This window comes from Nelusetta ayraudi, unplaced genomic scaffold, assembly GCF_046127955.1.
Source record: "Nelusetta ayraudi isolate G7.1 ecotype Tasmania unplaced genomic scaffold, CSIRO-AGI_Nayr_v1 ptg000116l, whole genome shotgun sequence".
Taxonomy (NCBI): Eukaryota; Metazoa; Chordata; class Actinopteri; order Tetraodontiformes; family Monacanthidae; genus Nelusetta; species Nelusetta ayraudi.
In genome coordinates, this window is record NW_027466166.1 from 828,883 (window position 1) to 845,680 (window position 16,798).

Consider the following 16,798-nt stretch of genomic DNA (forward strand, 5'->3'; position numbering starts at 1 on the left):
GATGTCGAAGCTAAAACTCAGCGGGCGGCTGCCGCTGCCTGATTAATGCCTGGAGCGGAGCTGCGGACAAGCAGCGCTGAAATCAAAGGACGAAGACGAATCAAAAAGAGGACAAACAAACTGGACCAATCAAATCACGACCATCTAAAAATACACAAAACTGCTTTTCCTGTCCTCGTGTCATTCGCCCTCCTGCTGCGCTGACACACCAGTGCGATGCCCCAAACTGTGTGGAGAGACGGAAGCACAAGTCCCTCAATGGCCTCAATATATTACTATCAAGATTATATTTTTTCTAGTGAGAGCCAAACATGATTATCTCATTCATGAATGAATTACTTATTCATCATGTATGTTTTTTTTTTTTGTGTCTGATCTAATTATACTGACATTTCACATCTGGCCAGTTGCCACAGGATCTAATATTGAAGATATTTTAATATGGGATGGACGGTTATCAGGGTACAAACACTCCTGCCCTCCTCATTTACCCAACTCCAGCACGTCGAGGAGTCGCAAGTGAAGAGCAGCGGGTCAGCCTGGGCTGAGATCCTGTGGGAAACATGTGTGCACGTACAAGCACGCCGTGCGATGGGTTAAAACCCAATCCAGTGAGTGGAAATGGGGTCTAAAGGGCAAAATTTAGAGGAAGATGTCTTATTCAAACTGTGCTTTACACAACCCTCTCCTGCACAAAGAACCGGCCCCACTGGGGGACGAATAAAGTTCTTCAAGTCGAAGTAATGCGACACTTGAAGTGCTCGGGCTGAGGAGACGGAGAGAGAGAGAGAGAGAGAGAGAGAGAGAGAGAGAGAGAGAGAGAGAGAGAGAGAGAGAGAGAGAGAGAGAGAGAGAGAGAGAGAGAGAGAGAGAGAGAGAGAGAGAGCAGCATGAGAGGGCGTTCGCTCTCTCGCTCGCTCTACAAGTTGACGGCCACATTCCTTGCTGGCTAAACGGCCGATAAGCTTACAGCGGCAGGGGACACGGAGACATCAGGCCTATAAAGTATCGAGCACTACTGTTACCACCTAGGGGGGCTCGGTGGGCTGGTGGCGGGGGATGGGAGGGGCCGAGGCGGGCGGGCGGGCTGGTGTGAATGCTGGTTGGTACGGTGGGCGTCGACGCACCGACTGAGACGCATGCATGTGAGCACGGCGGTTCGGTCCGGTCTGGGGGTGTTTTATTGTGTCCATCTGCCGCAGCTTTATGGGGTTGGGGGGCTCGGAGCAGGTGGTCCGCTCGCCGTAATATACAGACTGTCAATGAGGGACGTGGCCGCGCATTCCTTCCTCCCGCTCCTCCTCCTCCTCGCCTCTCCGCCTCATCCCGGCTTTGACCCTTCCGTCTGCGGGCTCCCTCCGTACCTCCGAGCCCCCCTGCGGCTGTGATCTCGCAATATTAGTTTCTGCCATTTATGTCCGTCATTTCACCCCCACCCCTCCCTCACCCCCTCCCGGGTGGGTGGCGGGTGACAAGGTGGGGCGGGGGGGGGCGTGAATTAAGAGCGGTGACAGACGAGCTCTTGTTCTGCTCTCGGTCGTGATGGTGGTGAGTGAAAAAAACAAAAAAAACAAAAAACAAAAATGAAATCACCATAAAAAAAACGGCGAGGTGCGGAGCTCCCAGCGGCCGTTTGATGTGGATGGAGTGCATTAACATGCTGCAGCTCCCAGTCGCCCAAAACAGACACTTCCTCTGAGCTCATCGCCACTGGCAAACAACCGTCTTTACGGGTCCGTCTAACGCTGCTCTGTGTAAAAAGGCTTTCTTTATGTCTCGGCTCGTCACCATGGGAATCGCAGGGAAAAATGACACATGCAACACTCTCCCCCACCCCCACGCCCCCCCCACCCCCAACATCCTGCCGGACCCCGGGGCTATTCTCCTGAATCACTGCTGCCCCAGTCGCCCCCCAATCCCCTTATAAATATAGTGGACTCTGACATGTTTTCCAGGACTGCGGTCAGCGTGTGTGCGTGTGTGTGTGTGTGTGTGTGTGTGTGTGTGTGTGTGTGTGTGCGTGCGTTCGCCCTGGAGATATGTGGAACCTATGCACAGTCACACCTGGGCAGTTAGTTGCAATTGATCGCTGTACATCAGTGAGTGCGACACGCGTCCACTGTTAATCATAGGACAGTGTTTTACAGTGACAAGGCATTTGGCAGTTGGGAGAGAACAGAGCTGTGCAGTGTGTGTGTGTGTGTGTGTGTGTGTGTGTGTGTGTGTGTGTGTACGTGTGTGTGTGTACGTGTGTGTGTGTGTGTGTGTGTCCCTCCAGGGTTTTTCCTTCCCTTCTTGATCCCAAAGAAAAATCAAAGACACATTTCAACAGAGAACAGTCGTGTCTCCAACTGTGATAAACCGCCGGGAAAAAAAAGAAAAGAGAAGAAAGAAAACCTCGACAAGCAATCCAAATAAGGCTTTTAAACGCAACTTCTTTTGAATTTCACTCATCTGTTGGCTTTTTCATTTATAAAGCACCGAGACGGCCGGCGGTCCCTCATCGCCAGGCAGACTTCAGGGTGAGGTGACCGAAAAGGCTGTGAGTAGCTGTGCCACGCGTTGACGTCACGTTAAAGCTGAAATATAGGTGTAAGTGATGGCAAAACACCCCCGATAAGCAGGCGAGACGCAAACAAACGTGTCTGGACGGCAGACGGACGGCCGTGCGCTCGCTGTCCCTGATGCAAACCTCAACAAGGCGGCAGACGACAACACAGGAGCCTGCTGGAGACTCCCATCAGATCAGATTAGGCAGAAACAGGATCAGTTTTCCATTTGTTCTGCCTCAGTTTAGGAAATCTGAAAGATTCATCTTAATAATAGTAATAATACATTAAATAACTATTTTATTTTCATGTCACTTTTCATTTTAAATCACATCTCTTTGGCAGTTCTGCACAGATAAATGCCTAAAGACAAACCACACAGACAGCAAAAGTAAATCAAGTAAATTCTGATTTTCTAACAGCTGGTTTAAACGCCTGTTTTTAAGACATCCAGTGTCTGTGGGGCCTCCATGCTGTTTGAAAGTTAGTCCTACACTACAGTCCGTAGTTTGGTCCTGAGGAGGTGGAGGGAGTTGCTTTTGTGTGACGGGAGGTTTCAGGCTGGTCAGTCTTAGCCGGTGTGGATTCCTCCCGGGATTCTTTGGCATTATCATAAAAGCCATATTTCATTACTGTTGTATAGAAAATCATTCCAGTTGTACAAACTGCGGCAAGGTCTTCTGCGAAAACCTCGGAAAATAAATCCCTCGCTGCCACGAAGGTCTGCAGAACACTTGTTGTGCTCTAAGGAGACGATGATTGGAAGAAAAACAACAACAACAACAACAACAGCGGGGGAACGACAAAGCAAAACACACTCTGGGTTTGTTTGTCCTGAGTGTTCCTCCTCCGCTTCAAACACGCCACTGATATTAGCGTCCCGTTTCATTCTGCTCTGTGCAGGCACGGCGACCTTCAAGGTGGGCTGTGTCAGGATGTTATAATGTCACCGCGTTCATAAAAGCCCTGATCTGGTCACAGGTCGCAAACCGCCGGCTGAGGTGCGTTAAAGTGCGTCCTCGGCAGAGTATATCACTGCTTTATTGTCGGGCTGCTGTCCTACAGCCTGCACCCTCAAGTGTTCGACCTTCCTGGGACTCTCTGTGCGCTTATCAAAGTGCTACCAAGACCAGGACGCGGAAAGTTCCACTATCGTAGTTATCGTAGTTTTTTTTTGCAATGAACTCAAAATATGTTTTATTGTCACAAAGTAGAACTCAATGTTTTGTCTTGTTACTTAACGCAAACCTGCAAACCAATCAACCTGTCTTTTAAATGTCAACTGCCCTCTGGTGGACGGCTGCAGTACTGTTTGAATTTTGCATTGCATCTTTGTTTTTGTATTAAAGTTAGAGTTTCCGACTTTTTGAAGCCTTCAAACTACTGGGACTGTTTCCAGCACTGATTTGTGCTTGCAGATAAGTCGGATGGGCGGACGCCACTACACACCACTACACACCACTACACACCCCATCGTTAACTGTGCAGACGCTCTCAGTCACTGGTGATGGATGACTGCACTCTGAATATTATTTGCACAGCGGGATCTGAGTCTGTAATGTTGTGACTTACCCAGCCTATATGGCTCCTTGCCACCATTTTATATGATTTTATGAAATATATCGATCGACTCTATATTAAAATATGAAGCTGCTTTTAAAGGAGGTGAGCAGGTTCAGCCGGAGGTCCCATGGATGTAAACAGTCGAGTTTAATGAGAGGTCTCACTATTGCTTTCATATTTGCAGGGTAATTCCTTAAGTCCACTTTGATTACTATGAAATCGCTTCATAATACTGGGCCGGAGCAGGTTTGATGAAGCCACGTATGAGGTTATGCGGTGCTTGCTGTAATTTCTTGGACATTTTATTTGTCTTTGTGGATTGATATTGTCCCTCTGCTACTTATCCTGCAATATTGGTCCTCGTAAAAGTTTCATTTAATGGATTCAGCTTGTTCGCTTAATAAGATGATACATCATCCTTTTTATTTCATTTCTTTTCATCTTTTTTTTTTTTTTTTTGCTAATTGCTGTCTTCAGGCTATACAAGTGTGTTGTGAAGTGAAATGCAGTGCAACGCTGGCGTCTACGACTTGCAGGAAGCAGCCAGTTATCTGATGCCTTGACAGCCAGACAGGACTGGAGTGTCTGCCTGACTCCTCATGACACCCGCTGAGTCAGCGATCGTTTTTAAGTCCTTAACAATGCTCAAAATAAAGCAGGATGTTGTCGGCATACTGGCTGATTCTCTTCTCGATCTATCTCTGCATGTGTGAACGCGTGTCGGCGTCTCTTTTATCTTTTTATCAGTCTAGACAGCGCACCGTCTCTAAGCCGTTGCCACACAATACACACAGTTTCTTGGCACAGCACAGAGATCAGATAACGGGGGGAAAAAAAGCAATATCTCCTGATGGCAATGCCAGAGAGCCAAATGAAGTTTTAGCTTTTTTTAAAACGCGGGGCAGGTAATGGACACATTCGTATTGATGGAGTAAATCCATCAGGGCGATAACTGTCACAGGTTGCACAACCCCCATCTCCAAACACGTCCGATAACAAGTTTTGAGTTCAATCACGACAACGGCGCTATTGTGCCAAAGATGTAGCAGTCGGGGGGGGCGTAATTTCCACAACATCTGCTGATTGTAAAAAGGCAGAGTGTTCCGACAGCAGATGGTTATGGGGAGAAGATGGAGGCCCTGTATTAAGTGCAGAGGCAGTGTTTCACAAAAAAATGGACTGCTGCCGTCTGATTTTGTCTGCTTGGGCGTATGGGGGGAAGGGGGGGGGGGTTGTCGGCATGGTGGTTTGGTTGGTACACCACCACTCGCAATTGGAGGAAGCTTGAATTCACCTTTCCAGTTCTGATGAAAACAACTCCCTGCGACCCTGAGCCGAGGAGAAGCAGGCATAGAAAATAAATGCATGAAAAAAAACAAACATATTTATGTGCATTGGAGTATTTAATGGTCCTCGTGCATTGGCTGCATGGGCTGGAACACGGTGGGTCGGGGAGGACGGAGCAGCGGCTGCGGCTCCAGGGGGTCAGCTGTGTTTTTTGTCCTGGGGGGGGTTGGTTGACACATGGGCCCCTCTTCTAATTCCTCACGCCTCTCTAAAAGCTGCACGGCCCCTTCGCTGCCACCCTGTTAACATGTGTGCGCACGCATGTGCACTGTGTATCTGTTCCAATGCAGTGTGTGTTTGTCTGCGTGTGTGTGTGTATTCGGCAAGAACAAAGTGCTTTGGAGGACCTTCAGGGTCAGTCTCCCATGGAGGAGCTGTCAAGGTCCCAGGCAGGGGGTTAAGTGGCCTGTCGGGTAGCCTGGCTGTGTGTCTTATAGTGGGCAATGCCGGCATTATATAGGGCAGCAAAGGGCAGCGTATAATAAAGACATGAGCGCAAACTCATACACGCGCACACGCACACACACACACACACACACGTACAGAGCGTTTACACACACGTTTGCATGTATACACATAAATCCCTAAAAGTTTAGCTGTAAAGTTCAGGGGCAGTTTGCGGTTCATCCTTGCACAGCTCATCATAAATGGCTTACATTACCGAGGTCATGGTCTGGCTACGTTTTATGCATTTATTGAAGACGGCTATTACACCGAATATGCAGCGACCTGTGTGTGAGAGAGAGAGAGAGAGAGAGAGAGAGAGAGAGAGAGAGAGAGAGAGAGAGAGAGAGAGAGAGAGAGAGAGAGAGAGAGAGAGAGAGAGAGAGAGAGAGAGAGAGAGAGAGAGAGAGAGAGAGAGAGAGAGAGCGCGTCTTCATGCACACGTACCTGAGCGACTGGTGCAAATAGCGGCACAAATATTCTGCAAAAGCCCCGTTTCTCTTATTCGGAATCAGTGGTGCATTCTGTAGTTTAAGCATCATCCCGGCATGATTGAGTGAGTTAAAAGACACTCCTTCAATCCTCACACAGGTGTTTTTTTAGTTGTTTTTTTTTTTACTTGCTTCGACTCAACCGGAGGAACTTTTCCTTCCTCCCTTCTCTTCCCTCGCGAAGCGCAGGAGAACGCGGCGAGCTAATCGCCGCAGCCCTGCGCACATGAAACGAGATTGACCCACGCCAGGAGCGAGCGCGCTAGCTCCTGTTCTTGCCTTTGATCCAGACTTAGCCCACGTTAAACAGGCTCAGGTTTGACTGGGCTGAGTCAGTCGAGCTGGGCGTTTTGTCGTGTCGGCGTCGAGCGAAAAAAAGGCACCTTTGCTGCAGCGCGCTAGCCATTAGCGGCCAGATGAAAACATCTAACAGGATGGAGCGGAGCTGTATATACATGCGTGTTATAGTCTGCGTGTCTGAGTTCATGTCTGTGGTTTTGAGCTCCATAAATTGAGGGGGGGGGGTCTTTTTTCCAGGCCATTAAATGCTAGAAAAAACAGATACATTAGGCAACGCCACATGTGTCTGTGCGCACATGCCGAACCCCCGGCCTCAAATCACTTGTGTGATAATGGAGATTCTGATTGATTCTTGCTGAACCAAAACTAGATGTGCCTTCAAACTAATTGGCCTAGTTTAAATTCTCCAAGGGAGCTCGGGGGAGACGAGAGGAAGCTTTGGCACCGAAAACAAGGTCTGGAGGTCACGTCTTTGTGGGTGCGAGCTACATTCTGTTCACGCTTCCTGCTGCGGCTTTGTGAACTTTTGAACCCGCCCCCCCCTCCTCCCGCCTTGCAGGAACGGGGAAATTGGAGCGATAATCTACCGGGGAGGCAGAAAGTGATGGCCTCAACACGGCCGGCGAGATTGCGGATCTCCGCTGAAAACGGCCCTGTTTTGTAAACCTGACTGGCACCGGCTGAGCGAGAAATGCCTCGCAAATGCGTGGACCCTTGGGAATAAGAACCAGAGGAGGGGGGGGGTTTATGGGAGCGGTGACACGTCGTGGACAGGTTTGGTGAGGTTCACCGACATGTGTGGTCTAAAGTTAGCGTGGCAGTGGAGAATGCCTTCCATCTCTGCGTCCATCCATCCCTGAACATGCTCTCCTCCCCCAGCTGTCTCCTTCATCTCATCCCCTGACCTGAGCTGGCTGTCAGGACCGCCACCCTCCCTTCCCCGCCCCCTCTCTCCCCCTGCTCCAACACGGCGTTCTGCTCGTCCGCCACATACCAACAGCTGCCTGCTGCAGAGGCCTCGTAAAGAACAGGATAAAATAAAGCAAAACACACAATTCCTAGCAAGCTGAATCCTCCAAACGGAGCCCGATGACGGTTGAGCAACTGCAGCCAGCACCATATGCCGCGCAGCACACGGTGCATATGGTGTATCATTGGTGTCTTTAGCAGTTTGGGGCTGAATTGTCTTGGACGTCGTCTGGCTTCGACGCTGCTGACGTCCTATAGCGCTTGGCAGTGTATTTATGTGTAGATTAAGAACAAAATAACCAGTCTGTCCTCCTCTCCACTGCTGCCTGCCTGCCTGCCTGCCTGCCTGCCTGCCTGCCTGCCTGCCTGCCTGCCTGCGCTCCGTTCTGTTGGCCGCCTGGCTACACCTGCTGTTCTCTCTCCACACTCTGACGCTAGTGTGTCGAAAGCCTAAACCGCCTGGTATTGATGTCCCCATCAGGGCACAGCGGGGGCCCCTTCATCGCCGACACACATGCAGACCCAGACAGTTGCCTGGGTGAGATGTCCTAGTTGAGGCATGACTCAAGTGCACAGTGTGTGTGTGTGTGTGTGTGTGTGTGCGGTGGGTTTATGGTACACATGCAGACAGCAGTGAAGGGTTTGTTTTTTTTGTTTTTTTTTTGTTTGGCAGGTTCACCGAAAGCTCCCACAAGTGTTAGGGATCAATTCGAACACAAATCACCCCCACCCCCCGACTGCTAATCCACACTCACGGTTTCACCTTCATGTTATATGGTTGTAGACGTTACACAGCTGTTGGCTGGGTTCTTCTGTTTTTTTTTTTCTTCCTGTATTTCTCAAGGGACGGGTCGCCCCCCCCCCCTCAACCTCCGAAATAAAAACATGGATTCTCATAAATACTCGTGACCTTTTCCTCTGCAGCGTAGGGGGGCGCGGGGGGGGTGGGGGGGTGCAAGAGGAGGAAGATATTCGGGGGAGTGAGCGATGAAAGACAGCTTGAGATAAGGCGAAAGAGGAAAAAGATCCAAGAAAAACTTTCCGACGGGGAAAAGAATGTAATATCTTGAAAGAATGGCACGCTTGCGAGGAGGACTAACGCGGTTAGCAGAAGTGTGAGGGTGGCGCAATGAAACAGAGGCAAGAGAGGGGGCTGAGTATTATCAAAGCATCAAGGGTGGAAATCACACCTTAGCGTCTAATTGAGCGTCTCCGCCGTTTCCGAGCCTCGAACATCAAGCTGGTTTCATGCTGTCAGACGCGTGAGCCTTTGAACGGCGGTGGCAGCAAGAGAAAGGACAAACAGAGAGTGGAGGCCACGTCTCACTCAAACACAACTGAACTGACAGCCGGAGTCAAACGGATCAAAGTCGTGTCTGGAAGGAACGCCGTGCGTCTTCGGTCGTGTGAAGGGAACACACGGTGGTGGTGGTGGTGGGGGGGGGGGGTCTGAAATCCTGGAGATGTTTGTTTGTCTGAGGGATGCCGGGCGCCGAGAGGGAGGAGAACCTGGGATTCAATAAGGGGGGGAATTATGGGTAATATTTCCACATTGGTTCCCGGTCACAGTTGGCTGGCCTCAAATTAAACCAGCACACAGGAGGGCAAATCAGCATCATCTATGCAAACACACACACACACACACACACACACACACACACACACACACACACACAAAACCTGTGCGTGCACACACACTGAGAGACGGAGCGGATCAAAAAAAAGGAACCCTCCTCCTATACCTTCGTCCAATTGAGCCACTCAGATTTACATCACCGCCGTTCTACACCCACGGACTAAAAAGCACTGCGAGGAGTCGCGGTGGCGGGTGGGGAAAAAATGCATATACACTTAGGGGACGGCATGGCGGACGCACACGGCGCGCTCTTGCATAAAACATCAGGCGTCGAGCATTTTAAGTGCTTCTATTGTGATCAGTCTGAAGCCATAACAGCCGCCCATAAAGGGCCTGCGAGAGTGGCTGAGGGTGCATTTAGGGCATCCAGGACAAAGGAGCACCGCTTGATCAATAGACAACTGTAAGGGGGGGGGGTTAGTTGCGACGGGCACATTGTAGAGGTCCAGGGGTTTGGCGGGTAGGGGGGTGGGGGGGTGGGACTATCTGCTGCTGGGGGAGATAGAGGAGCAACGGCCTGCCTGCGCAATTAACATGCGGACGGGTGACGACGTGCGTGAAAAGACTGCCGAGCAATCAGTGACCAAATGCGGTAGTGCGGTGGGCTTCGCGTGTGTGTGTGTGTGGGGGGGATGAAGCCTGCATGTGTTTTTGTTTGTGTGTGTGTGTGTGTGTGTGTGTGTGTGTGTGTGTGTGTGAAAGCCGCTAAAAGCTCTTTAAAGGGGCACCTCAGGGAACCATCCTTCAAGACTTATCAACTCAGCAGACAGACAAAAGTGTGCACGTACGCACGCACGTACGCCGCGGTCCTACATGCACTCGTGGGCGCAAAGTGGATCCTTAATGAACCGTTGTCAGTCGGTGAGGGAGCAGGGGGGGGAGGGAGGGGTGGTTCCCCCACCCCCACCCACGAACCCCCGGGCTGTTTGGCCTTGAGTTCGATCGCTTATCACTGTCACCTAATCTGTCCATCTCTCCTTCTCCCTCGGCTTTTTTTTTTTCTCCCTCCCGCCGCCGCCGCTGAGAGGAGGCGCAGGGAAAAGAAGGGCAGACGGAGATACGGGCGGACAGAGTGATGGAGTGCGCGCCCCTCCTGAATAGGATTAGAGGGGGAGAAAGAGGGAGAGGAAGTCGGCGTGGATGTGGCGTCTGCAACAAACAAAGGCAAATAAAGACGAAGGGGCAGTGCAGTGGGTTGGAGCGCAGTGGCGGCCCGGGCAGCGGGCAGGGCGACTGTATGTTAAGATGGGCGGAGTCATCGTGATGTCACCTGTCGTTTTGCCAATAGCAAGACGTGCGGGTGATTTTTACGGTCATCTGGAGCTTGCGGTCCCTCTCGAATCCTGCAGACTCCATATTTGAACGTGTGGGTGGTACCGGAGGACAGCAGTGATTGGTTAAAGAGTGTAGACAACTACAGTTGGCTATTAAACTCCCGCCGCGCCTACAACTTTATGGACAATTTTCGTCAAGTTGAGAATGTACGGTTTTCTATGGTTTGTAAAGGTGTGAATCTATTGCAGCCACTCATTTTCACTTTCGGTATTTTTGCAACCAAGTTTGGCGCACCCTGCTGTCCAAATGATAGAATGCAGGATTTGTTTGCCACTTCCGTGTTGACCTCCTCTCTGAGACCAGAAGGTTCGTCCCTCTACGTACAGTCACCAAAGACTGAGAGGGTTGCAGTACGCACACTAGGCCAGTAGTTGGCAGTGCAACGACGTCCTGTCGGGTTGGAACACAGCAAACACTGCACACCTGTGCCATCAGAATAATAGAAAGAATAATAAAGAGAATGAAGAATAATAGAGCGCAGGTTGTAAAGAGCCGAGGTAGCGGTGGCAACAGTCGCTTGACTCGGCTGATCGCTGATCTCTCTGCCACTCTTTTATCCCGGGAACTGGCGCTCAGACGTCGCTGGCTGTGTAAAGTAAAAAAAATAAATTAAAGAAAGGTGTTAAAAAAAGGTCCCAAAGTGCGACACACTGCTAACGCTCCAGCAAGTTCTGGAGCTCCGGCGGCTCAATTTGTAAAATTGAGCGTGGCGGGACGGCCGGGGCCTTGCTTTGCGTCTAACTGGGCTTCGCCTCCATTACACACACTGCTTCATCCTTCCTGTCTGTCTCTCCATCCGTCCGGCTTCCTCCCGTTATTAGCCCTGCCTCCTGTCGCCCTGCCTCCTGTCGCCCTGCCTCCTGGCTGTCTTCTGGCACCGTGGAGTGGATGACAGATGAGAGGGAGGAAACAAGAGATGCGGGTGCGGGTGAGTGTGGGCGGGGGGTGGGGGGGGGGGGGGTGGTGGAGAAAAGGCTCCTTGTTGACTCGGCTCCTGCGCTCTCCTCCGGTGTGCACAAACAAACGCTAATAAATCCACGGCGCCCCCCCCCCCCCCCGCACCTTCGGGGAATAACCTTGAGCTCGGCACCCCCAAAAGGGACCGTTCCGAAAACGACACGGGACGCACGCACGCACGGCGGGCGAGAGGGAGAGAACAGAGGGGAATTAAAGCGCAGTGTGAAAATTCCCTCTTCTTTTTTTTTTTTAGCTTCAGCAAAGGCAGCACTTTGGGCTGTAATTAACCTGAACACTTAACCCCCATCAGGGAGAGCCGAGCAGATAGAATGGAGGCGGGAGAGGGAGAGAGAGGCAGCAGGAGGGAGGCGTCCACCGACAGGGAGAAAACTTCCACTTCTGCTTCCGGCAGGCGCCGGGTCCAGGCTGGAACCAGCAGGAAACTCACTCGGTTAGCTTAGCGCGGAGGAGCCTCTCTGTAGCGCTCCGCTTGCTTCGTCGGGACGTGTTCTTGAATCAATCAGAACCTCCACACCCCCACCCGGCCAAAGAAAATACGAAACCCTCTTCTTCTGACATGTTCGATAAGCTGCTGAAGAATCAACCAAGCCTCAGAGAAAACACGCGGCGCAGCCACAGACAGTGGGGGGGGCAGGGGGGGGTCCGTTTGAAGTGAGGAGATGTGAGACGGCGAAAAAGTAAAGAGACACTTTAACACGGCGCAGGTGCCTTTTTTTCCACTCGCACATGAGAAGCATGCGGCTGCCAAGGAACGCGCATCACATTCTGTAAAGCTGGAGAACACACACACACACACACACACACACACACACACACACACACACACACACACCAGGCGCTGGACGGTCGCCCGGGGAAAACGTCGGAGCAACTGACAGCTCAAAGTGAAGCGAGCGAGGCCTTTCAAGATAATCCGTCTGGAAAGCGAGGAGCCTTTTCTAGTTTGGCGACTCAGATTGGTCGCGTGGCGAGTCATCGGAGAGCGCTCGTCCGCCGTGACGTGCTAGCAAGTGCCATCTGGCCGGGGGGGACCGCGGTTAACTGCTGACACTAATGAAAATTTAGTTCACCGGCCTTATTGGATAAAGAGCTCGTTTGTGCAGACATACGGCCAATCAGCTCGCCTCCTCACTTTTTTTTTTTTTTTTTTTAAAAGGAAAAGAGAGCAAAGAGACAATTGATGCACCTGCACACAAAAACACTTTGAAGTGCTCGATCGCCTTTGGGTTCAACCATGTTAGTACTAACTATTGCTGGAGGTTGAACTTTACCTGCACCCGACACATAAATTATTCATCTTCTCCACTCCAAATTTTGCCAGAAAGTAAAAAAAAAAAAAAAAAAACACAACAGGAAAGTGCTACTGTGATTTATTAAGTTGTAGGAGGTTGCACCTGTTACCAGGTAACTAACCAATGACTTGGTGAAAACCATAAGGCGTGAGGTTTCCGTGCGTGATGACCATAGAGGCGCCATGCTGCTCCACCCTCATCGAGGTGCTCAATGGTGAGTCGAGTCAAGTGCCGCTAACAGAGACTTGCGCGAGCATTTTTCACCCATTCAAACCAAGCTAGCAAAAAAACCCTCAGTGTGACATCTCTGGACTGTAATAGGAAGCAGGAGGACCCGGGGAGAACCTGAGCGGCCGCAAGCTAGAACCCCCCAAAAGGCTTCGACTCTTCTGGAAGTCGCACCTGACGACCTCCCGGCGGCGAGGAGACGGCGCTAATCAGCGCGACCTCGTCGCGGCCGTAAGCTGAGATTTAAGACTTGGTAAAAACCAAACGGAAGAGTTGAGGGATTAATGGCGGACAGACAGACGGACAGCTGGAGGCTCTTTACTGGATCTCACATAAACACGCACATGGCCTCGCAATTTGCCGCGCTAGCGCGTCTCGTTTTAGCATGCGGCGGGGGGGACGTCCACCTGATCCTTTTCCTTCCTCTGCTGCGATTGTCGTTTAGCCTCTCTTGTCTTGTCTTGTCGCGGGAGAGGCAGGACGGCCGCGCGCTCCATTTTTCACGGTGTCCCCTCGGGCTAACGCGGCTGCCGTAGCGTCCGACAAGCTGGGAAAAAAAATTAATTCTGGCAGCTGAGTGAAAAAAAAAAAAAATAAATAAATAAAAAAGAGCCACAATCTCTCAAACAAAAGGAGACGTTACACTTAAGCGGTTTAAGGAAATTGGCGAGAAATTGGGGCGGTGTTTACCGGGGCCGCCCTCGCGCCCGCCGTCATCTAAATCTCGACTGGCGTTTCGCGCCACGCTGCCTCGCGACGACGCTCCGCCGCCTCCTGTCGTAATTCCCAGCGCTGGCCGTTGGTAAATAACGGCGGCAAAGGGCGAAAATATAAACAACACGTTCTCCTCGGGTGGAAATCACGATAATTAATCGTAGCACTTTAATGGGGTTTCTCCACCCCCCCGCCCCCCCGTTGTGACGAATGACCGGAAATAAAGTCGCAAACACTTCTGTGAGCGCCTACAGATTTGTGCGTGTGTGCTCACACACTGTAAATATTGTCTCTGTGTAAAACCTCGATACATTTTTCTGCCAGCGGTTCTGAGGAGATTTTGAGCCGTCATCATTTCTTCCCACGGCTCTCGTCGCCAAAACAAGTGTGAACAGAGTTTAAGGTTCAGGTTGGAGCTTCGGTTAGTTTGACTGAATAAGAGATTTGATTATTAGTATTATTATTTTAATTTGGGCACACTGTAACATTGGCAAGTCACATCAGTGGGAGTTGATGCCGTGCGATAACGACGAGTCCAGACATGGAAACAAGCTCGATTTCTTTTTTTCTTTTTTTTTTTTTTTTACCCTTTCACTAACTTTATCATTTCAAACCGGGCAAAACGAGAGGTGTGGAAACGTCCGGAGACTCAGAGAGTACCAACCGTTACTTGCTAAATATATTCCTCAGCTATTTCATTCAGGGGTTTTTTTTTGTTTTGTTTTGTTTCGTTTTTTTCACTTGTTTGCCCACTTATCTCCTCTCTCATCTCCAAACCCCTTACATCACCTGTCATTTCCTTCCACTCTTTCTCCCATCGGGCCTGTAATCATCCATCACCCGTTTCATTTCCTCTTTTTCTTCCCCTCCTCTCTTCGTCTTCCTCCCTACAATCACACATCTCCTCCACCTCCTCCACCTCCTTCTTGCCGCTCTCAGGTGTAGTTTAGATAAGGCTTGGCAGAAGGGGATTAGTGAGAGGCTCTCTGCCGTGTTTGCCTTTGGCACAGAGGACAAAAAGGGCCCCGGAATGTTTTCACTCGCTCGGCCATCGGCCTCTGCCTCACCTGTCATTGGACGCATGCGGAAAAAGGCGGCGATGCAAGGACATCCCGCCGCGGACAAAACGCACACTCGCGCACTCACACTCACCTGTGTGATGACTGTCCCAGTGTCCCGGTTATAAACTGAATCAGCATAATCCCTTCACGCTCCATTAATCAAGAAGAAAAAAGGCAGCGTGTAATCCAACACAAATGCACAAACGCGACGTGGACGCACGGTGCTGACACGTCCCCGCCGTGTGCAGTCTGATGTCACCGGCCCACTGAACCGAGTCGGACACGACAGCCAACAGGTTGTGCGGCAGGTTGCGCACGTACGAGCCAATAGCTTTTCGAAAGACGCAATTTAAAAAAAAAAAAGAATGTTTAATAACATTTTAAACAATAATTTGATCGTGTCTGATAATAATAACAATAATTAAAATATAGTTTCATTTTATCATTCATCATTCATTCATCTTCTATACCCGCTTATTCCTTATTCAGGGTCACGGGGGTCTGCTGGAGCCTCTCCCAGCTGTCTTAGGGCGAAGGCAGGGTGACACCCTGGACAAGTCGCCAGTTCATCGCAGGGCCACATAGACACAGACAGCCATTCACACTCACATGCACACCCATGGACAATTTAGAATGTTGAGCTCACATGAATGTTTTTGGACTGTGGGAGGAAGCCGGAGAACCCGGCGAGAGAACCCAGGCAGACACGGGGAGAACATGCAAACTCCACACAGAAAGGCCCCAGGCCCGGGCCCCGGAATAGAACCCACGACCTTCTTGCAGTTTCATTTCATTATGTCTTTATTTAGTTGCACTGTTTTCATATGTTCTCTTCAAATTTCTGCACCGCGCCCCCTGGTGGCCAGCAACCCCCACTTTGAAAACCGCTGGTCTAGTCGATGCAAAGTGACACAATGTTTTTTTTTTTTAAATCTCAAAATTAGCTCTGCGATCGGCCTCATGGCAGAATCTGTGATCTCGCGTTTGTGAGAGGCCGCAAAACCGTGGCAGTCAAGCAAGAAAAAAATGTTATCAAAAAAAAAAAAAAAAGAACCAAGATAAATGCGTCTTTATTTCGACTGCGGCACCGTGGGTTTCGCCGCCAACACAGTGTGTCTGCGCAGCTTGGGCCAAGGCTGACAAAGCCTTTATCAGTTGGAGCTGACACCGAATCATTCTTGGCCGGTGTCAGGGACGTTTCGCACCACAATCCAAAAAAAACAAAAAAAACAAACGTCTCCTTCGGCTTTGCGATGCCTTTTTCGTCCGTCTGCAGTCAATTTGCCCTGAGCTCCGCAGTTTTTGGTTTTTTTTCCCCCCAAAAAAACTCATCCGTGGGGTTTCTGCTCCCTGTCAGTTGTAATGAACTTGGACTGCACTTGTCTCGCCGCGCCAAACGGTGACATTATAATAAATAGAGCAGGAAAACCCTGCTGTCAGGAGCTCAGAGCCAGTTCCTTTGAATAATCTGGAGGCCTTGGCATCGCTGCTCGCAGGCAGACGCACACTTTGATCAGTGGTGGCAACACACAATAGATTCTACATCGTTAGATATGATATAGGTCATTTTACATATAAGCTTCTAAGAAAACATTTCATTTTTTTCCCAGTTTCAAATCAAACTCATCAAAATTCTTTTTTTCCCCCATTTTCATCTTTTTGTGGGTTTTTTTCAAGCTGCTTCCTTCGCTTCCTTGTGGCCTTTGCATGTCTCTACATGTTTCCAATCAACATGTAACCCCGTGTTGACAGACTTTGCAAAACAACTTATTAGAAGTTTTGTTTTGTTTTTTTTCCCCCCAGAAACCGCAAGACTCTGTGTTTTAGAGTAAGTGACGGGTTTCATATTTTCTCGCCAACTTCCCGGGCAGCTGTTTCAACACGCCGACGT